The sequence below is a fragment of the Scyliorhinus torazame genome, chromosome 5, assembly GCF_047496885.1.
Source record: "Scyliorhinus torazame isolate Kashiwa2021f chromosome 5, sScyTor2.1, whole genome shotgun sequence".
Classification (NCBI taxonomy): Eukaryota; Metazoa; Chordata; class Chondrichthyes; order Carcharhiniformes; family Scyliorhinidae; genus Scyliorhinus; species Scyliorhinus torazame.
Genome location: NC_092711.1, coordinates 122,272,326 through 122,293,198, shown reverse-complemented (window position 1 = coordinate 122,293,198; position 20,873 = coordinate 122,272,326). Strand labels below are relative to the sequence as shown.

Sequence of the window (20,873 nt, the reverse complement as noted above, 5' to 3'; positions counted from 1 at the left end):
CATTGATATGTTTTACCCTCAGCATTGCCCCCCTCCCCCAGCCCATACCATCCTACTTGAGCAATCTGATCCCTGTCGCCAATTGTTCGCTGACACACTGCTTACTTTCTGCGATTAACACATTCTGATCTCTTGAGGCGCCACTATCAGCACCTTGATTAGCCTCATTTACATTCCCTTTTTCTTTCTGTCCGAGACATTTTCGTCATTTTCCACCTATTGCTGACCACTCTATCGAGGCCCAATAGGGCACGCCAACCCCGCCCCATCCACATTAGTCTGAATCTGACCCCATTTCCAGTTCTCCAGCTTTGACAAAGAGTCACCCAGGCCCGGAACGACCGCTGCCATCTCGCTCCACAGAGGCTGTCAGTCCTGCTGAGATTGTCCAGTATGTTCTGTTTTTGTTTCAGAATGAAGCATCCGCAGTAAGTTGCATTTGTCGTTCATTTAGACATGTTTGAGATGGTGAATAAGTATGTTTATCTGCATTTGTAAATGCATGAAATTCTGTTGTGGATGAACTAGCTCCGAATATCCAAAATAGGAAGGTCCTTTTCTTCTCATTGCCTGTCGAACATTCAGTGCTTGTTACTTAATGTGGAATTTATTTCAGTGGCTCATGAGAGACTAAACCTCATAATCCTCGAACATACGAGATGGGGGAACAAAAGTACTTTGTGCAAACATTCCTCACACAACATGAGAAGCACTTGATGTTTCTACCCGGTATGGCCCCGGGGACCTTTCGCATGTTAGGGGAATGTGCTAACCACTACACTACAGAAACCGCTGGCGGTGCAGTAATCAATGGACTTGTGCAATGTTCAACCTCACTGTGTTGCTGCAGCTTCTCATGGTTCGTCTGAGAGGCCATGTCACTTATTACAAGAAGACAGTCGTTTCTTTAAAACCGATGTCTCAACTTATAAAACAATCAGGAATCGAACTTTACAGAACTGAAGATAAGTTATGTTTTGCTTGAAGTGGAAGTTAAATTGAGAAGGCAGGGCTTTCGAAAATAACCACAACCAGACGGGTGCATGCATTTTGCTATTTCTCGTTGATGAAGACCAGTTACGAGATTGCGGCAATAGTCAGCAACAGACTAAACTGGAAATACGAGATGTTTCTGCCCGGTTTCGAACCGGGGACCTTTCGCGTGTTAGGCGAATGTGATAACCACCACACTACAGAAACAGCTGGCAATCAACGGACGTGTACAATGTGCAACCTCACTGTGTTGCTGCAGATTCGCATGGTGAGGCTGAGAGGCTAGGCCACTTATTACAAGTCGACTGCTGTTTCTTTCAAAAACAGATGTTTCAACATATAAAACCACGAGATGTAGAAATTAGATCGAACTTAACATGATCTGCGTTAACTTCACAGGGACGTGACCCATCTAATCTACAGAGCCAAAGTGGAGAATTGAACTGACTGGAGAGCTGCATCTTAACGCTGACCTTCCGGACCTCGGCCTCCTGAAATGTTCCAAAGAAGCTCAACAAACACTCGAGGAACAGCAGCGCATCTTTCCACTGGGCTCAATACAGCTTTCACACTCATAGTGTGTGCAACCGTCTCACACTGTAAATGCTGCCCCCATTCTGTGTGTACTACCATCGCAGATTTGGGTTTGAATCTTGTTTCCACTTCGTCTTTGTATCCGGGCGGTAGTTGCTGAGAGCTGGCACAGACACAGCGGCTGGAATGGCCTCATACTGTGGTGTAATTATTCTCTCATTCGATGCTCACCTCACTCTGTGGCCAGGGAACCCTAGGCCTTTTCTCATTTAATCTCTCCTGACTTGCACCCTGTCAGAGCGCTTTCCTGTTATTCTGTTTGCTCCCACCGGGATTTGACTTGGTTAAAACGTCCGACATTTCTAACCCGTCCCGGTTTTAATGAAAAGTGATGGTGAAAGACGAGCTGTGTTGTCCTGTCGACAAATGCCGCCTGACTCGCTGAGTTGTTCCAGTATCTTCCGCAGATGTCGGATCAACTTTCGATACGAGAATTGAAGACGTTCTGCTCACTTTGCTCTGCATCAAGAATCAGCTGTCCCACCCAGTGAGTTAAAGCGCACGCCAAAAGTTCGAATTTCGAGCCAGCCAGGAGTCGAACCTGGAATCTCCTGATTCGTAGTCAGACGCGTTATCCATTGCGCCACTGGCCCAGCCGGGTGAATGCATTTTGCTATTCCTTGTTGAGCCTCTGTGGCGCATTCGGCGGGATTCATTCACATTGGGTTTCCTTTGAGAAGCTGAGCTCACACAGCAGGGAACCAATACGTTCCCGAGACAATCAAGACATTTTCTAAAAGCTTGTCTATGTGTGGATATTCACTTACTTCTATTGACTTATTCCAGTAGATTCAGGCAGCTCTCTGTATGTTTCATTTTATTCAGTTCAACAACATCAGACTGTGTAACCTCTCTTCCCCCTCCACCATCTGCTTCTTCCCCCTCCACCATCTGTATCCATCATCTTATTTTAATTCCTTGCATTGATATGTTTTGCCCTCAGCATTGCCCCCCTCCCCCAGCCCATACCATCCTACTTGAGCAATCTGATCCCTGTCGCCAATTGTTCGCTGACACACTGCTTACTTTCTGCGATTAACACATTCTGATCTCTTGAGGCGCCACTATCAGCACCTTGATTAGCCTCATTTACATTCCCTTTTTCTTTCTGTCCGAGACATTTTCGTCATTTTCCACCTATTGCTGACCACTCTATCGAGGCCCAATAGGGCACGCCAACCCCGCCCCATCCACATTAGTCTGAATCTGACCCCATTTCCAGTTCTCCAGCTTTGACAAAGAGTCACCCAGACCCGGACCGACCGCTGCCATCACGCTCCACAGAGGCTGTCAGTCCTGCTGAGATTGTCCAGTATGTTCTGTTTTTGTTTCAGAATGAAGCATCCGCAGTAAGTTGCATTTGTCGTTCATTTAGACATGTTTGAGATGGTGAATAAGTATGTTTATCTGCATTTGTAAATGCATGAAATTCTGTTGTGGATGAACTAGCTCCGAATATCCAAAATAGGAAGGTCCTTTTCTTCTCATTGCCTGTCGAAAATTCAGTGCTTGTGACTTAATGTGGAATTTATTTTAGTGGCTCATGAGAGTCTAAACCTCATAATCCTCGAACATACGAGATGGGGGAACAAAAGTACTTTGTGCAAACATTCCTCACACAACATGAGAAGCACTTGATGTTTCTACCTGGTATGGCCCCGGGGACCTTTCGCATGTTAGGGGAATGTGCTAACCACTACACTACAGAAACCGCTGGCGGTGCAGTAATCATTGGACTTGTGCAATGTTCAACCTCACTGTGTTGCTGCAGCTTCTCATGGTTCGTCTGAGAGGCCATGTCACTTATTACAAGAAGACAGCCGTTTCTTTAAAACCGATGTCTCAACTTATAAAACAATCAGGAATCGAACTTTACAGACCTGAAGATAAGTTATGTTTTGCTTGAAGTGGAAGTTAAATTGAGAATGCAGGGCTTTCGTAAATAACCACAACCAGACGGGTGCATGCATTTTGCTATTCCTCGTTGATGAAGACCAGTTACGAGATTGCGGCAATAGTCAGCAACAGACTAAACTGGAAGTTCTAGATGTTTCTGCCCGGTTTCGAACCGGGGACCTTTCGCGTGTAAGGCGAATGTGATAACCACTACACTACAGAAACAGCTGGCAATCAACGGACGTGTACAATGTGCAACCTCACTGTGTTGCTGCAGATTCGCATGGTGAGGCTGAGAGGCTAGGCCACTTATTACAAGACGACTGCTGTTTCTTTCAAAAACAGATGTTTCAACATATAAAACCACGAGATGTAGAAATTAGATCGAACTTAACATGATCTGCGTTAACTTCACAGGGACGTGACCCAACTAATCCACAGAGCCAAAGTGGAGAATTGAACTGACTGGAGAGCTGCATCTTAACGCTGACCTCCCGGACCTCGGCCTCCTGAAATGTTCCAAAGAAGCTCAACAAACACTCGAGGAACAGCAGCGCATCTTTCCACTGGGCTCAATACAGCTTTCACACTCATAGTGTGTGCAACCGTCTCACACCGTAAATGCTGCCCCCATTCTGTGTGTACTACCATCGCAGATTTGGGTTTGAATCTTGTTTCCACTTCGTCTTTGTATCCGGGCGGTAGTTGCTGAGAGCTGGCACAGACACAGCGGCTGGAATGGCCTCATACTGTGGTGTAATTATTCTCTCATTCGATGCTCACCTCACTCTGTGGCCAGGGAACCCTAGGCCTTTTCTCATTTAATCTCTCCTGACTTGCACCCTGTCAGAGCGCTTTCCTGTTATTCTGCTTGCTCCCACCGGGATTTGACTTGGTTAAAACGTCCGACATTTCTAACCCGTCCCGGTTTTAATGAAAAGTGATGGTGAAAGACGAGCTGTGTTGTCCTGTCGACAAATGCCGCCTGACTCGCTGAGTTGTTCCAGTATCTTCCGCAGATGTCGGATCAACTTTCGATACGAGAATTGAAGACGTTCTGCTCACTTTGCTCTGCATCAAGAATCAGCTGTCCCACCCAGTGAGTTAAAGCGCACGCCAAAAGTTCGAATTCCGAGCCAGCCAGGAGTCGAACTTAGAATCTCCTGATTCGTAGTCAGACGCGTTATCCATTGCGCCACTGGCCCAGCCGGGTGCATGCATTTTGCTATTCCTTGTTGAGCCTCTGTGGCGCATTCGGCGGGATTCATTCACATTGGGTTTCCTTTGAGAAGCTGAGCTCACACAGCAGGGAACCAATACGTTCCCGAGACAATCAAGACATTTTCTAAAAGCTTGTCTATGTGTGGATATTCACTTACTTCTATTGACTTATTCCAGTAGATTCAGGCAGCTCTCTGTATGTTTCATTTTATTCAGTTCAACAACATCAGACTGTGTAACCTCTCTTCCCCCTCCACCATCTGCTTCTTCCCCCTCCACCATCTGTATCCATCATCTTATTTTAATTCCTTGCATTGATATGTTTTACCCTCAGCATTGCCCCCCTCCCCCAGCCCATACCATCCTACTTGAGCAATCTGATCCCTGTCGCCAATTGTTCGCTGACACACTGCTTACTTTCTGCGATTAACACATTCTGATCTCTTGAGGCGCCACTATCAGCACCTTGATTAGCCTCATTTACATTCCCTTTTTCTTTCTGTCCGAGACATTTTCGTCATTTTCCACCTATTGCTGACCACTCTATCGAGGCCCAATAGGGCACGCCAACCCCGCCCCATCCACATTAGTCTGAATCTGACCCCATTTCCAGTTCTCCAGCTTTGACAAAGAGTCACCCAGGCCCGGAACGACCGCTGCCATCTCGCTCCACAGAGGCTGTCAGTCCTGCTGAGATTGTCCAGTATGTTCTGTTTTTGTTTCAGAATGAAGCATCCGCAGTAAGTTGCATTTGTCGTTCATTTAGACATGTTTGAGATGGTGAATAAGTATGTTTATCTGCATTTGTAAATGCATGAAATTCTGTTGTGGATGAACTAGCTCCGAATATCCAAAATAGGAAGGTCCTTTTCTTCTCATTGCCTGTCGAAAATTCAGTGCTTGTTACTTAATGTGGAATTTATTTCAGTGGCTCATGAGAGACTAAACCTCATAATCCTCGAACATACGAGATGGGGGAACAAAAGTACTTTGTGCAAACATTCCTCACACAACATGAGAAGCACTTGATGTTTCTACCCGGTATGGCCCCGGGGACCTTTTGCATGTTAGGGGAATGTGCTAACCACTACACTACAGAAACCGCTGGCGGTGCAGTAATCAATGGACTTGTGCAATGTTCAACCTCACTGTGTTGCTGCAGCTTCTCATGGTTCGTCTGAGAGGCCATGTCACTTATTACAAGAAGACAGCCGTTTCTTTAAAACCGATGTCTCAACTTATAAAACAATCAGGAATCGAACTTTACAGAACTGAAGATAAGTTATGTTTTGCTTGAAGTGGAAGTTAAATTGAGAAGGCAGGGCTTTCGAAAATAACCACAACCAGACGGGTGCATGCATTTTGCTATTTCTCGTTGATGAAGACCAGTTACGAGATTGCGGCAATAGTCAGCAACAGACTAAACTGGAAATACGAGATGTTTCTGCCCGGTTTAGAACCGGGGACCTTTCGCGTGTTAGGCGAATGTGATAACCACTACACTACAGAAACAGCTGGCAATCAACGGACGTGTACAATGTGCAACCTCACTGTGTTGCTGCAGATTCGCATGGTGAGGCTGAGAGGCTAGGCCACTTATTACAAGTCGACTGCTGTTTCTTTCAAAAACAGATGTTTCAACATATAAAACCACGAGATGTAGAAATTAGATCGAACTTAACATGATCTGCGTTAACTTCACAGGGACGTGACCCAACTAATCCACAGAGCCAAAGTGGAGAATTGAACTGACTGGAGAGCTGCATCTTAACGCTGACCTCCCGGACCTCGGCCTCCTGAAATGTTCCAAAGAAGCTCAACAAACACTCGAGGAACAGCAGCGCATCTTTCCACTGGGCTCAATACAGCTTTCACACTCATAGTGTGTGCAACCGTCTCACACTGTAAATGCTGCCCCCATTCTGTGTGTACTACCATCGCAGATTTGGGTTTGAATCTTGTTTCCACTTCGTCTTTGTATCCGGGCGGTAGTTGCTGAGAGCTGGCACAGACACAGCGGCTGGAATGGCCTCATACTGTGGTGTAATTATTCTCTCATTCGATGCTCACCTCACTCTGTGGCCAGGGAACCCTAGGCCTTTTCTCATTTAATCTCTCCTGACTTGCACCCTGTCAGAGCGCTTTCCTGTTATTCTGTTTGCTCCCACCGGGATTTGACTTGGTTAAAACGTCCGACATTTCTAACCCGTCCCGGTTTTAATGAAAAGTGATGGTGAAAGACGAGCTGTGTTGTCCTGTGGACAAATCCAGCCTGACTCGCTGAGTTGTTCCAGTATCTTCCGCAGATGTCGGATCAACTTTCGATACGAGAATTGAAGACGTTCTGCTCACTTTGCTCTGCATCAAGAATCAGCTGTCCCACCCAGTGAGTTAAAGCGCACGCCAAAAGTTCGAATTTCGAGCCAGCCAGGAGTCGAACCTGGAATCTCCTGATTCGTAGTCAGACGCGTTATCCATTGCGCCACTGGCCCAGCCGGGTGCATGCATTTTGCTATTCCTTGTTGAGCCTCTGTGGCGCATTCGGCGGGATTCATTCACATTGGGTTTCCTTTGAGAAGCTGAGCTCACACAGCAGGGAACCAATACGTTCCCGAGACAATCAAGACATTTTCTAAAAGCTTGTCTATGTGTGGATATTCACTTACTTCTATTGACTTATTCCAGTAGATTCAGGCAGCTCTCTGTATGTTTCATTTTATTCAGTTCAACAACATCAGACTGTGTAACCTCTCTTCCCCCTCCACCATCTGCTTCTTCCCCCTCCACCATCTGTATCCATCATCTTATTTTAATTCCTTGCATTGATATGTTTTACCCTCAGCATTGCCCCCCTCCCCCAGCCCATACCATCCTACTTGAGCAATCTGATCCCTGTCGCCAATTGTTCGCTGACACACTGCTTACTTTCTGCGATTAACACATTCTGATCTCTTGAGGCGCCACTATCAGCACCTTGATTAGCCTCATTTACATTCCCTTTTTCTTTCTGTCCGAGACATTTTCGTCATTTTCCACCTATTGCTGACCACTCTATCGAGGCCCAATAGGGCACGCCAACCCCGCCCCATCCACATTAGTCTGAATCTGACCCCATTTCCAGTTCTCCAGCTTTGACAAAGAGTCACCCAGGCCCGGAACGACCGCTGCCATCTCGCTCCACAGAGGCTGTCAGTCCTGCTGAGATTGTCCAGTATGTTCTGTTTTTGTTACAGAATGAAGCATCCGCAGTAAGTTGCATTTGTCGTTCATTTAGACATGTTTGAGATGGTGAATAAGTATGTTTATCTGCATTTGTAAATGCATGAAATTCTGTTGTGGATGAACTAGCTCCGAATATCCAAAATAAGAAGGTCCTTTTCTTCTCATTGCCTGTCGAAAATTCAGTGCTTGTGACTTAATGTGGAATTTATTTTAGTGGCTCATGAGAGACTAATCCTCATAATCCTCGAACATACGAGATGGGGGAACAAAAGTACTTTGTGCAAACATTCCTCACACAACATGAGAAGCACTTGATGTTTCTACCTGGTATGGCCCCGGGGACCTTTCGCATGTTAGGGGAATGTGCTAACCACTACACTACAGAAACCGCTGGCGGTGCAGTAATCATTGGACTTGTGCAATGTTCAACCTCACTGTGTTGCTGCAGCTTCTCATGGTTCGTCTGAGAGGCCATGTCACTTATTACAAGAAGACAGCCGTTTCTTTAAAACCGATGTCTCAACTTATAAAACAATCAGGAATCGAACTTTACAGACCTGAAGATAAGTTATGTTTTGCTTGAAGTGGAAGTTAAATTGAGAATGCAGGGCTTTCGTAAATAACCACAACCAGACGGGTGCATGCATTTTGCTATTCCTCGTTGATGAAGACCAGTTACGAGATTGCGGCAATAGTCAGCAACAGACTAAACTAGAAGTTCGAGATGTTTCTGCCCGGTTTCGAACCGGGGACCTTTCGCGTGTAAGGCGAATGTGATAACCACTACACTACAGAAACAGCTGGCAATCAACGGACGTGTACAATGTGCAACCTCACTGTGTTGCTGCAGATTCGCATGGTGAGGCTGAGAGGCTAGGCCACTTATTACAAGACGACTGCTGTTTCTTTCAAAAACAGATGTTTCAACATATAAAACCACGAGATGTAGAAATTAGATCGAACTTAACATGATCTGCGTTAACTTCACAGGGACGTGACCCAACTAATCCACAGAGCCAAAGTGGAGAATTGAACTGACTGGAGAGCTGCATCTTAACGCTGACCTCCCGGACCTCGGCCTCCTGAAATGTTCCAAAGAAGCTCAACAAACACTCGAGGAACAGCAGCGCATCTTTCCACTGGGCTCAATACAGCTTTCACACTCATAGTGTGTGCAACCGTCTCACACCGTAAATGCTGCCCCCATTCTGTGTGTACTACCATCGCAGATTTGGGTTTGAATCTTGTTTCCACTTCGTCTTTGTATCCGGGCGGTAGTTGCTGAGAGCTGGCACAGACACAGCGGCTGGAATGGCCTCATACTGTGGTGTAATTATTCTCTCATTCGATGCTCACCTCACTCTGTGGCCAGGGAACCCTAGGCCTTTTCTCATTTAATCTCTCCTGACTTGCACCCTGTCAGAGCGCTTTCCTGTTATTCTGCTTGCTCCCACCGGGATTTGACTTGGTTAAAACGTCCGACATTTCTAACCCGTCCCGGTTTTAATGAAAAGTGATGGTGAAAGACGAGCTGTGTTGTCCTGTCGACAAATGCCGCCTGACTCGCTGAGTTGTTCCAGTATCTTCCGCAGATGTCGGATCAACTTTCGATACGAGAATTGAAGACGTTCTGCTCACTTTGCTCTGCATCAAGAATCAGCTGTCCCACCCAGTGAGTTAAAGCGCACGCCAAAAGTTCGAATTCCGAGCCAGCCAGGAGTCGAACTTAGAATCTCCTGATTCGTAGTCAGACGCGTTATCCATTGCGCCACTGGCCCAGCCGGGTGCATGCATTTTGCTATTCCTTGTTGAGCCTCTGTGGCGCATTCGGCGGGATTCATTCACATTGGGTTTCCTTTGAGAAGCTGAGCTCACACAGCAGGGAACCAATACGTTCCCGAGACAATCAAGACATTTTCTAAAAGCTTGTCTATGTGTGGATATTCACTTACTTCTATTGACTTATTCCAGTAGATTCAGGCAGCTCTCTGTATGTTTCATTTTATTCAGTTCAACAACATCAGACTGTGTAACCTCTCTTCCCCCTCCACCATCTGCTTCTTCCCCCTCCACCATCTGTATCCATCATCTTATTTTAATTCCTTGCATTGATATGTTTTACCCTCAGCATTGCCCCCCTCCCCCAGCCCATACCATCCTACTTGAGCAATCTGATCCCTGTCGCCAATTGTTCGCTGACACACTGCTTACTTTCTGCGATTAACACATTCTGATCTCTTGAGGCGCCACTATCAGCACCTTGATTAGCCTCATTTACATTCCCTTTTTCTTTCTGTCCGAGACATTTTCGTCATTTTCCACCTATTGCTGACCACTCTATCGAGGCCCAATAGGGCACGCCAACCCCGCCCCATCCACATTAGTCTGAATCTGACCCCATTTCCAGTTCTCCAGCTTTGACAAAGAGTCACCCAGACCCGGACCGACCGCTGCCATCACGCTCCACAGAGGCTGTCAGTCCTGCTGAGATTGTCCAGTATGTTCGGTTTTTGTTTCAGAATGAAGCATCCGCAGTAAGTTGCATTTGTCGTTCATTTAGACATGTTTGAGATGGTGAATAAGTATGTTTATCTGCATTTGTAAATGCATGAAATTCTGTTGTGGATGAACTAGCTCCGAATATCCAAAATAGGAAGGTCCTTTTCTTCTCATTGCCTGTCGAAAATTCAGTGCTTGTGACTTAATGTGGAATTTATTTTAGTGGCTCATGAGAGTCTAAACCTCATAATCCTCGAACATACGAGATGGGGGAACAAAAGTACTTTGTGCAAACATTCCTCACACAACATGAGAAGCACTTGATGTTTCTACCTGGTATGGCCCCGGGGACCTTTCGCATGTTAGGGGAATGTGCTAACCACTACACTACAGAAACCGCTGGCGGTGCAGTAATCATTGGACTTGTGCAATGTTCAACCTCACTGTGTTGCTGCAGCTTCTCATGGTTCGTCTGAGAGGCCATGTCACTTATTACAAGAAGACAGCCGTTTCTTTAAAACCGATGTCTCAACTTATAAAACAATCAGGAATCGAACTTTACAGACCTGAAGATAAGTTATGTTTTGCTTGAAGTGGAAGTTAAATTGAGAACGCAGGGCTTTCGTAAATAACCACAACCAGACGGGTGCATGCATTTTGCTATTCCTCGTTGATGAAGACCAGTTACGAGATTGCGGCAATAGTCAGCAACAGACTAAACTGGAAGTTCGAGATGTTTCTGCCCGGTTTCGAACCGGGGACCTTTCGCGTGTAAGGCGAATGTGATAACCACTACACTACAGAAACAGCTGGCAATCAACGGACGTGTACAATGTGCAACCTCACTGTGTTGCTGCAGATTCGCATGGTGAGGCTGAGAGGCTAGGCCACTTATTACAAGACGACTGCTGTTTCTTTCAAAAACAGATGTTTCAACATATAAAACCACGAGATGTAGAAATTAGATCGAACTTAACATGATCTGCGTTAACTTCACAGGGACGTGACCCAACTAATCCACAGAGCCAAAGTGGAGAATTGAACTGACTGGAGAGCTGCATCTTAACGCTGACCTCCCGGACCTCGGCCTCCTGAAATGTTCCAAAGAAGCTCAACAAACACTCGAGGAACAGCAGCGCATCTTTCCACTGGGCTCAATACAGCTTTCACACTCATAGTGTGTGCAACCGTCTCACACCGTAAATGCTGCCCCCATTCTGTGTGTACTACCATCGCAGATTTGGGTTTGAATCTTGTTTCCACTTCGTCTTTGTATCCGGGCGGTAGTTGCTGAGAGCTGGCACAGACACAGCGGCTGGAATGGCCTCATACTGTGGTGTAATTATTCTCTCATTCGATGCTCACCTCACTCTGTGGCCAGGGAACCCTAGGCCTTTTCTCATTTAATCTCTCCTGACTTGCACCCTGTCAGAGCGCTTTCCTGTTATTCTGCTTGCTCCCACCGGGATTTGACTTGGTTAAAACGTCCGACATTTCTAACCCGTCCCGGTTTTAATGAAAAGTGATGGTGAAAGACGAGCTGTGTTGTCCTGTCGACAAATGCCGCCTGACTCGCTGAGTTGTTCCAGTATCTTCCGCAGATGTCGGATCAACTTTCGATACGAGAATTGAAGACGTTCTGCTCACTTTGCTCTGCATCAAGAATCAGCTGTCCCACCCAGTGAGTTAAAGCGCACGCCAAAAGTTCGAATTCCGAGCCAGCCAGGAGTCGAACTTAGAATCTCCTGAATCGTAGTCAGACGCGTTATCCATTGCGCCACTGGCCCAGCCGGGTGCATGCATTTTGCTATTCCTTGTTGAGCCTCTGTGGCGCATTCGGCGGGATTCATTCACATTGGGTTTCCTTTGAGAAGCTGAGCTCACACAGCAGGGAACCAATACGTTCCCGAGACAATCAAGACATTTTCTAAAAGCTTGTCTATGTGTGGATATTCACTTACTTCTATTGACTTATTCCAGTAGATTCAGGCAGCTCTCTGTATGTTTCATTTTATTCAGTTCAACAACATCAGACTGTGTAACCTCTCTTCCCCCTCCACCATCTGCTTCTTCCCCCTCCACCATCTGTATCCATCATCTTATTTTAATTCCTTGCATTGATATGTTTTACCCTCAGCATTGCCCCCCTCCCCCAGCCCATACCATCCTACTTGAGCAATCTGATCCCTGTCGCCAATTGTTCGCTGACACACTGCTTACTTTCTGCGATTAACACATTCTGATCTCTTGAGGCGCCACTATCAGCACCTTGATTAGCCTCATTTACATTCCCTTTTTCTTTCTGTCCGAGACATTTTCGTCATTTTCCACCTATTGCTGACCACTCTATCGAGGCCCAATAGGGCACGCCAACCCCGCCCCATCCACATTAGTCTGAATCTGACCCCATTTCCAGTTCTCCAGCTTTGACAAAGAGTCACCCAGACCCGGACCGACCGCTGCCATCACGCTCCACAGAGGCTGTCAGTCCTGCTGAGATTGTCCAGTATGTTCGGTTTTTGTTTCAGAATGAAGCATCCGCAGTAAGTTGCATTTGTCGTTCATTTAGACATGTTTGAGATGGTGAATAAGTATGTTTATCTGCATTTGTAAATGCATGAAATTCTGTTGTGGATGAACTAGCTCCGAATATCCAAAATAGGAAGGTCCTTTTCTTCTCATTGCCTGTCGAAAATTCAGTGCTTGTGACTTAATGTGGAATTTATTTTAGTGGCTCATGAGAGTCTAAACCTCATAATCCTCGAACATACGAGATGGGGGAACAAAAGTACTTTGTGCAAACATTCCTCACACAACATGAGAAGCACTTGATGTTTCTACCTGGTATGGCCCCGGGGACCTTTCGCATGTTAGGGGAATGTGCTAACCACTACACTACAGAAACCGCTGGCGGTGCAGTAATCATTGGACTTGTGCAATGTTCAACCTCACTGTGTTGCTGCAGCTTCTCATGGTTCGTCTGAGAGGCCATGTCACTTATTACAAGAAGACAGCCGTTTCTTTAAAACCGATGTCTCAACTTATAAAACAATCAGGAATCGAACTTTACAGACCTGAAGATAAGTTATGTTTTGCTTGAAGTGGAAGTTAAATTAAGAATGCAGGGCTTTCGTAAATAACCACAACCAGACGGGTGCATGCATTTTGCTATTCCTCGTTGATGAAGACCAGTTACGAGATTGCGGCAATAGTCAGCAACAGACTAAACTGGAAGTTCGAGATGTTTCTGCCCGGTTTCGAACCGGGGACCTTTCGCGTGTAAGGCGAATGTGATAACCACTACACTACAGAAACAGCTGGCAATCAACGGACGTGTACAATGTGCAACCTCACTGTGTTGCTGCAGATTCGCATGGTGAGGCTGAGAGGCTAGGCCACTTATTACAAGACGACTGCTGTTTCTTTCAAAAACAGATGTTTCAACATATAAAACCACGAGATGTAGAAATTAGATCGAACTTAACATGATCTGCGTTAACTTCACAGGGACGTGACCCAACTAATCCACAGAGCCAAAGTGGAGAATTGAACTGACTGGAGAGCTGCATCTTAACGCTGACCTCCCGGACCTCGGCCTCCTGAAATGTTCCAAAGAAGCTCAACAAACACTCGAGGAACAGCAGCGCATCTTTCCACTGGGCTCAATACAGCTTTCACACTCATAGTGTGTGCAACCGTCTCACACCGTAAATGCTGCCCCCATTCTGTGTGTACTACCATCGCAGATTTGGGTTTGAATCTTGTTTCCACTTCGTCTTTGTATCCGGGCGGTAGTTGCTGAGAGCTGGCACAGACACAGCGGCTGGAATGGCCTCATACTGTGGTGTAATTATTCTCTCATTCGATGCTCACCTCACTCTGTGGCCAGGGAACCCTAGGCCTTTTCTCATTTAATCTCTCCTGACTTGCACCCTGTCAGAGCGCTTTCCTGTTATTCTGCTTGCTCCCACCGGGATTTGACTTGGTTAAAACGTCCGACATTTCTAACCCGTCCCGGTTTTAATGAAAAGTGATGGTGAAAGACGAGCTGTGTTGTCCTGTGGACAAATCCAGCCTGACTCGCTGAGTTGTTCCAGTATCTTCCGCAGATGTCGGATCAACTTTCGATACGAGAATTGAAGACGTTCTGCTCACTTTGCTCTGCATCAAGAATCAGCTGTCCCACCCAGTGAGTTAAAGCGCACGCCAAAAGTTCGAATTTCGAGCCAGCCAGGAATCGAACCTGGAATCTCCTGATTCGTAGTCAGACGCGTTATCCATTGCGCCACTGGCCCAGCCGGGTGAATGCATTTTGCTATTCCTTGTTGAGCCTCTGTGGCGCATTCGGCGGGATTCATTCACATTGGGTTTCCTTTGAGAAGCTGAGCTCACACAGCAGGGAACCAATACGTTCCCGAGACAATCAAGACATTTTCTAAAAGCTTGTCTATGTGTGGATATTCACTTACTTCTATTGACTTATTCCAGTAGATTCAGGCAGCTCTCTGTATGTTTCATTTTATTCAGTTCAACAACATCAGACTGTGTAACCTCTCTTCCCCCTCCACCATCTGCTTCTTCCCCCTCCACCATCTGTATCCATCATCTTATTTTAATTCCTTGCATTGATATGTTTTACCCTCAGCATTGCCCCCCTCCCCCAGCCCATACCATCCTACTTGAGCAATCTGATCCCTGTCGCCAATTGTTCGCTGACACACTGCTTACTTTCTGCGATTAACACATTCTGATCTCTTGAGGCGCCACTATCAGCACCTTGATTAGCCTCATTTACATTCCCTTTTTCTTTCTGTCCGAGACATTTTCGTCATTTTCCACCTATTGCTGACCACTCTATCGAGGCCCAATAGGGCACGCCAACCCCGCCCCATCCACATTAGTCTGAATCTGACCCCATTTCCAGTTCTCCAGCTTTGACAAAGAGTCACCCAGGCCCGGAACGACCGCTGCCATCTCGCTCCACAGAGGCTGTCAGTCCTGCTGAGATTGTCCAGTATGTTCTGTTTTTGTTTCAGAATGAAGCATCCGCAGTAAGTTGCATTTGTCGTTCATTTAGACATGTTTGAGATGGTGAATAAGTATGTTTATCTGCATTTGTAAATGCATGAAATTCTGTTGTGGATGAACTAGCTCCGAATACCAAAATAGGAAGGTCCTTTTCTTCTCATTGCCTGTCGAAAATTCAGTGCTTGTGACTTAATGTGGAATTTATTTTAGTGGCTCATGAGAGTCTAAACCTCATAATCCTCGAACATACGAGATGGGGGAACAAAAGTACTTTGTGCAAACATTCCTCACACAACATGAGAAGCACTTGATGTTTCTACCTGGTATGGCCCCGGGGACCTTTCGCATGTTAGGGGAATGTGCTAACCACTACACTACAGAAACCGCTGGCGGTGCAGTAATCATTGGACTTGTGCAATGTTCAACCTCACTGTGTTGCTGCAGCTTCTCATGGTTCGTCTGAGAGGCCATGTCACTTATTACAAGAAGACAGCCGTTTCTTTAAAACCGATGTCTCAACTTATAAAACAATCAGGAATCGAACTTTACAGACCTGAAGATAAGTTATGTTTTGCTTGAAGTGGAAGTTAAATTGAGAATGCAGGGCTTTCGTAAATAACCACAACCAGACGGGTGCATGCATTTTGCTATTCCTCGTTGATGAAGACCAGTTACGAGATTGCGGCAATAGTCAGCAACAGACTAAACTGGAAGTACGAGATGTTTCTGCTCGGTTTCGAACTTTTCGCGTGTTAGGCGAATGTGATAACCACTACACTACAGAAACAGCTGGCAATCAACGGACGTGTACAATGTGCAACCTCACTGTGTTGCTGCAGATTCGCATGGTGAGGCTGAGAGGCTAGGCCACTTATTACAAGACGACTGCTGTTTCTTTCAAAAACAGATGTTTCAACATATAAAACCACGAGATGTAGAAATTAGATCGAACTTAACATGATCTGCGTTAACTTCACAGGGACGTGACCCAACTAATCCACAGAGCCAAAGTGGAGAATTGAACTGACTGGAGAGCTGCATCTTAACGCTGACCTCCCGGACCTCGGCCTCCTGAAATGTTCCAAAGAAGCTCAACAAACACTCGAGGAACAGCAGCGCATCTTTCCACTGGGCTCAATACAGCTTTCACACTCGTAGTGTGTGCAACCGTCTCACACTGTAAATGCTGCCCCCATTCTGTGTGTACTACCATCGCAGATTTGGGTTTGAATCTTGTTTCCACTTCGTCTTTGTATCCGGGCGGTAGTTGCTGAGAGCTGGCACAGACACAGCGGCTGGAATGGCCTCATACTGTGGTGTAATTATTCTCTCATTCGATGCTCACCTCACTCTGTGGCCAGGGAACCCTAGGCCTTTTCTCATTTAATCTCTCCTGACTTGCACCCTGTCAGAGCGCTTTCCTGTTATTCTGCTTGCTCCCACCGGGATTTGACTTGGTTAAAACGTCCGACATTTCTAACCCGTCCCGGTTTTAATGAAAAGTGATGGTGAAAGACGAGCTGTGTTGTCCTGTCGACAAATGCCGCCTGACTCGCTGAGTTGTTCCAGTATCTTCCGCAGATGTCGGATCAACTTTCGATACGAGAATTGAAGACGTTCTGCTCACTTTGCTCTGCATCAAGAATCAGCTGTCCCACCCAGTGAGTTAAAGCGCACGCCAAAAGTTCGAATTCCGAGCCAGCCAGGAGTCGAACTTAGAATCTCCTGATTCGTAGTCAGACGCGTTATCCATTGCGCCACTGGCCCAGCCGGGTGCATGCATTTTGCTATTCCTTGTTGAGCCTCTGTGGCGCATTCGGCGGGATTCATTCACATTGGGTTTCCTTTGAGAAGCTGAGCTCACACAGCAGGGAACCAATACGTTCCCGAGACAATCAAGACATTTTCTAAAAGCTTGTCTATGTGTGGATATTCACTTACTTCTATTGACTTATTCCAGTAGATTCAGGCAGCTCTCTGTATGTTTCATTTTATTCAGTTCAACAACATCAGACTGTGTAACCTCTCTTCCCCCTCCACCATCTGCTTCTTCCCCCTCCACCATCTGTATCCATCATCTTATTTTAATTCCTTGCATTGATATGTTTTACCCTCAGCATTGCCCCCCTCCCCCAGCCCATACCATCCTACTTGAGCAATCTGATCCCTGTCGCCAATTGTTCGCTGACACACTGCTTACTTTCTGCGATTAACACATTCTGATCTCTTGAGGCGCCACTATCAGCACCTTGATTAGCCTCATTTACATTCCCTTTTTCTTTCTGTCCGAGACATTTTCGTCATTTTCCACCTATTGCTGACCACTCTATCGAGGCCCAATAGGGCACGCCAACCCCGCCCCATCCACATTAGTCTGAATCTGACCCCATTTCCAGTTCTCCAGCTTTGACAAAGAGTCACCCAGACCCGGACCGACCGCTGCCATCTCGCTCCACAGAGGCTGTCAGTCCTGCTGAGATTGTCCAGTATGTTCTGTTTTTGTTTCAGAATGAAGCATCCGCAGTAAGTTGCATTTGTCGTTCATTTAGACATGTTTGAGATGGTGAATAAGTATGTTTATCTGCATTTGTAAATGCATGAAATTCTGTTGTGGATGAACTAGCTCCGAATATCCAAAATAAGAAGGTCCTTTTCTTCTCATTGCCTGTCGAAAATTCAGTGCTTGTGACTTAATGTGGAATTTATTTTAGTGGCTCATGAGAGACTAATCCTCATAATCCTCGAACATACGAGATGGGGAAGACAAGTACTTTGTGCAAACATTCCTCACACAACATGAGAAGCACTTGATGTTTCTACCCGGTATGGCCCCGGGGACCTTTCGCATGTTAGGGGAATGTGCTAACCACTACACTACAGAAACCGCTGGCGGTGCAGTAATCAATGGACTTGTGCAATGTTCAACCTCACTGTGTTGCTGCAGATTCTCATGGTTCGTCTGAGAGGCCATGTCACTTATTACAAGAAGACAGCCGTTTCTTTAAAACCGATGTCTCAACTTATAAAACAATCAGGAATCGAACTTTACAGACCTGAAGATAAGTTATGCTTGAAGTGGAAGTTAAATTGAGAAGGCAGGGCTTTCGAAAATAACCACAACCAGACGGATGCATACATTTTGCTATTCCTCGTTGATGAAGACCAGTTACGAGATTGCGGCAATAGTCAGCAACAGACTAAACTGGAAGTACGAGATGTTTCTGCTCGGTTTCGAACTTTTCGCGTGTTAGGCGAATGTGATAACCACTACACTACAGAAACAGCTGGCAATCAACGGACGTGTACAATGTGCAACCTCACTGTGTTGCTGCAGATTCGCATGGTGAGGCTGAGAGGCTAGGCCACTTATTACAAGACGACTGCTGTTTCTTTCAAAAACAGATGTTTCAACATATAAAACCACGAGATGTAGAAATTAGATCGAACTTAACATGATCTGCGTTAACTTCACAGGGACGTGACCCAACTAATCCACAGAGCCAAAGTGGAGAATTGAACTGACTGGAGAGCTGCATCTTAACGCTGACCTCCCGGACCTCGGCCTCCTGAAATGTTCCAAAGAAGCTCAACAAACACTCGAGGAACAGCAGCGCATCTTTCCACTGGGCTCAATACAGCTTTCACACTCGTAGTGTGTGCAACCGTCTCACACTGTAAATGCTGCCCCCATTCTGTGTGTACTACCATCGCAGATTTGGGTTTGAATCTTGTTTCCACTTCGTCTTTGTATCCGGGCGGTAGTTGCTGAGAGTTGGCACAGACACAGCGGCTGGAATGGCCTCATACTGTGGTGTAATTATTCTCTCATTCGATGCTCACCTCACTCTGTGGCCAGGGAACCCTAGGCCTTTTCTCATTTAATCTCTCCTGACTTGCACCCTGTCAGAGCGCTTTCCTGTTATTCTGCTTGCTCCCACCGGGATTTGACTTGGTTAAAACGTCCGACATTTCTAACCCGTCCCGGTTTTAATGAAAAGTGATGGTGAAAGACGAGCTGTGTTGTCCTGTCGACAAATGCCGCCTGACTCGCTGAGTTGTTCCAGTATCTTCCGCAGATGTCGGATCAACTTTCGATACGAGAATTGAAGACGTTCTGCTCACTTTGCTCTGCATCAAGAATCAGCTGTCCCACCCAGTGAGTTAAAGCGCACGCCAAAAGTTCGAATTCCGAGCCAGCCAGGAGTCGAACTTAGAATCTCCTGATTCGTAGTCAGACGCGTTATCCATTGCGCCACTGGCCCAGCCGGGTGCATGCATTTTGCTATTCCTTGTTGAGCCTCTGTGGCGCATTCGGCGGGATTCATTCACATTGGGTTTCCTTTGAGAAGCTGAGCTCACACAGCAGGGAACCAATACGTTCCCGAGACAATCAAGACATTTTCTAAAAGCTTGTCTATGTGTGGATATTCACTTACTTCTATTGACTTATTCCAGTAGATTCAGGCAGCTCTCTGTATGTTTCATTTTATTCAGTTCAACAACATCAGACTGTGTAACCTCTCTTCCCCCTCCACCATCTGCTTCTTCCCCCTCCACCATCTGTATCCATCATCTTATTTTAATTCCTTGCATTGATATGTTTTACCCTCAGCATTGCCCCCCTCCCCCAGCCCATACCATCCTACTTGAGCAATCTGATCCCTGTCGCCAATTGTTCGCTGACACACTGCTTACTTTCTGCGATTAACACATTCTGATCTCTTGAGGCGCCACTATCAGCACCTTGATTAGCCTCATTTACATTCCCTTTTTCTTTCTGTCCGAGACATTTTCGTCATTTTCCACCTATTGCTGACCACTCTATCGAGGCCCAATAGGGCACGCCAACCCCGCCCCATCCACATTAGTCTGAATCTGACCCCATTTCCAGTTCTCCAGCTTTGACAAAGAGTCACCCAGGCCCGGAACGACCGCTGCCATCTCGCTCCACAGAGGCTGTCAGTCCTGCTGAGATTGTCCAGTATGTTCTGTTTTTGTTTCAGAATGAAGCATCCGCAGTAAGTTGCATTTGTCGTTCATTTAGACATGTTTGAGATGGTGAATAAGTATGTTTATCTGCATTTGTAAATGCATGAAATTCTGTTGTGGATGAACTAGCTCCGAATATCCAAAATAGGAAGGTCCTTTTCTTCTCATTGCCTGTCGAAAATTCAGTGCTTGTTACTTAATGTGGAATTTATTTCAGTGGCTCATGAGAGACGAAACCTCATAATCCTCGAACATACGAGATGGGGGAACAAAAGTACTTTGTGCAAACATTCCTCACACAACATGAGAAGCACTTGATGTTTCTACCCGGTATGGCCCCGGGGACCTTTCGCATGTTAGGGGAATGTGCTAACCACTACACTACAGAAACCGCTGGCGGTGCAGTAATCAATGGACTTGTGCAATGTTCA

At 46.1% G+C, this 20,873-nt stretch overlaps 13 non-coding genes across 13 annotated transcripts; all 13 read right to left on the bottom strand.

The window, feature by feature from the left end:
- Positions 1-1,127: 1,127 nt before the first annotated feature.
- Positions 1,128-1,200, bottom strand: trnav-aac (transfer RNA valine (anticodon AAC)). Its single transcript has one exon. It is a non-coding gene; the product is annotated as a tRNA-Val (tRNA).
- Positions 1,201-2,107: 907 nt separating this feature from the next.
- trnar-acg (transfer RNA arginine (anticodon ACG)) lies at positions 2,108-2,180 on the bottom strand. The gene has a single exon. It is a non-coding gene; the product is annotated as a tRNA-Arg (tRNA).
- Positions 2,181-3,635: 1,455 nt separating this feature from the next.
- trnav-uac (transfer RNA valine (anticodon UAC)) lies at positions 3,636-3,708 on the bottom strand. The gene has a single exon. It is a non-coding gene; the product is annotated as a tRNA-Val (tRNA).
- A 907-nt stretch (positions 3,709-4,615) lies between these two features.
- On the bottom strand, positions 4,616-4,688 carry trnar-acg (transfer RNA arginine (anticodon ACG)). The gene has a single exon. It is a non-coding gene; the product is annotated as a tRNA-Arg (tRNA).
- Positions 4,689-6,143: 1,455 nt separating this feature from the next.
- Positions 6,144-6,216, bottom strand: trnav-aac (transfer RNA valine (anticodon AAC)). The gene has a single exon. It is a non-coding gene; the product is annotated as a tRNA-Val (tRNA).
- A 907-nt stretch (positions 6,217-7,123) lies between these two features.
- On the bottom strand, positions 7,124-7,196 carry trnar-acg (transfer RNA arginine (anticodon ACG)). The gene has a single exon. It is a non-coding gene; the product is annotated as a tRNA-Arg (tRNA).
- Positions 7,197-8,651: 1,455 nt separating this feature from the next.
- Positions 8,652-8,724, bottom strand: trnav-uac (transfer RNA valine (anticodon UAC)). Its single transcript has one exon. It is a non-coding gene; the product is annotated as a tRNA-Val (tRNA).
- A 907-nt stretch (positions 8,725-9,631) lies between these two features.
- Positions 9,632-9,704, bottom strand: trnar-acg (transfer RNA arginine (anticodon ACG)). Its single transcript has one exon. It is a non-coding gene; the product is annotated as a tRNA-Arg (tRNA).
- Positions 9,705-11,159: 1,455 nt separating this feature from the next.
- trnav-uac (transfer RNA valine (anticodon UAC)) lies at positions 11,160-11,232 on the bottom strand. The gene has a single exon. It is a non-coding gene; the product is annotated as a tRNA-Val (tRNA).
- Positions 11,233-13,667: 2,435 nt separating this feature from the next.
- Positions 13,668-13,740, bottom strand: trnav-uac (transfer RNA valine (anticodon UAC)). Its single transcript has one exon. It is a non-coding gene; the product is annotated as a tRNA-Val (tRNA).
- A 907-nt stretch (positions 13,741-14,647) lies between these two features.
- trnar-acg (transfer RNA arginine (anticodon ACG)) lies at positions 14,648-14,720 on the bottom strand. The gene has a single exon. It is a non-coding gene; the product is annotated as a tRNA-Arg (tRNA).
- A 2,427-nt stretch (positions 14,721-17,147) lies between these two features.
- trnar-acg (transfer RNA arginine (anticodon ACG)) lies at positions 17,148-17,220 on the bottom strand. Its single transcript has one exon. It is a non-coding gene; the product is annotated as a tRNA-Arg (tRNA).
- Positions 17,221-19,642: 2,422 nt separating this feature from the next.
- trnar-acg (transfer RNA arginine (anticodon ACG)) lies at positions 19,643-19,715 on the bottom strand. The gene has a single exon. It is a non-coding gene; the product is annotated as a tRNA-Arg (tRNA).
- Between the last annotated feature and the right edge of the window lie 1,158 nt (positions 19,716-20,873).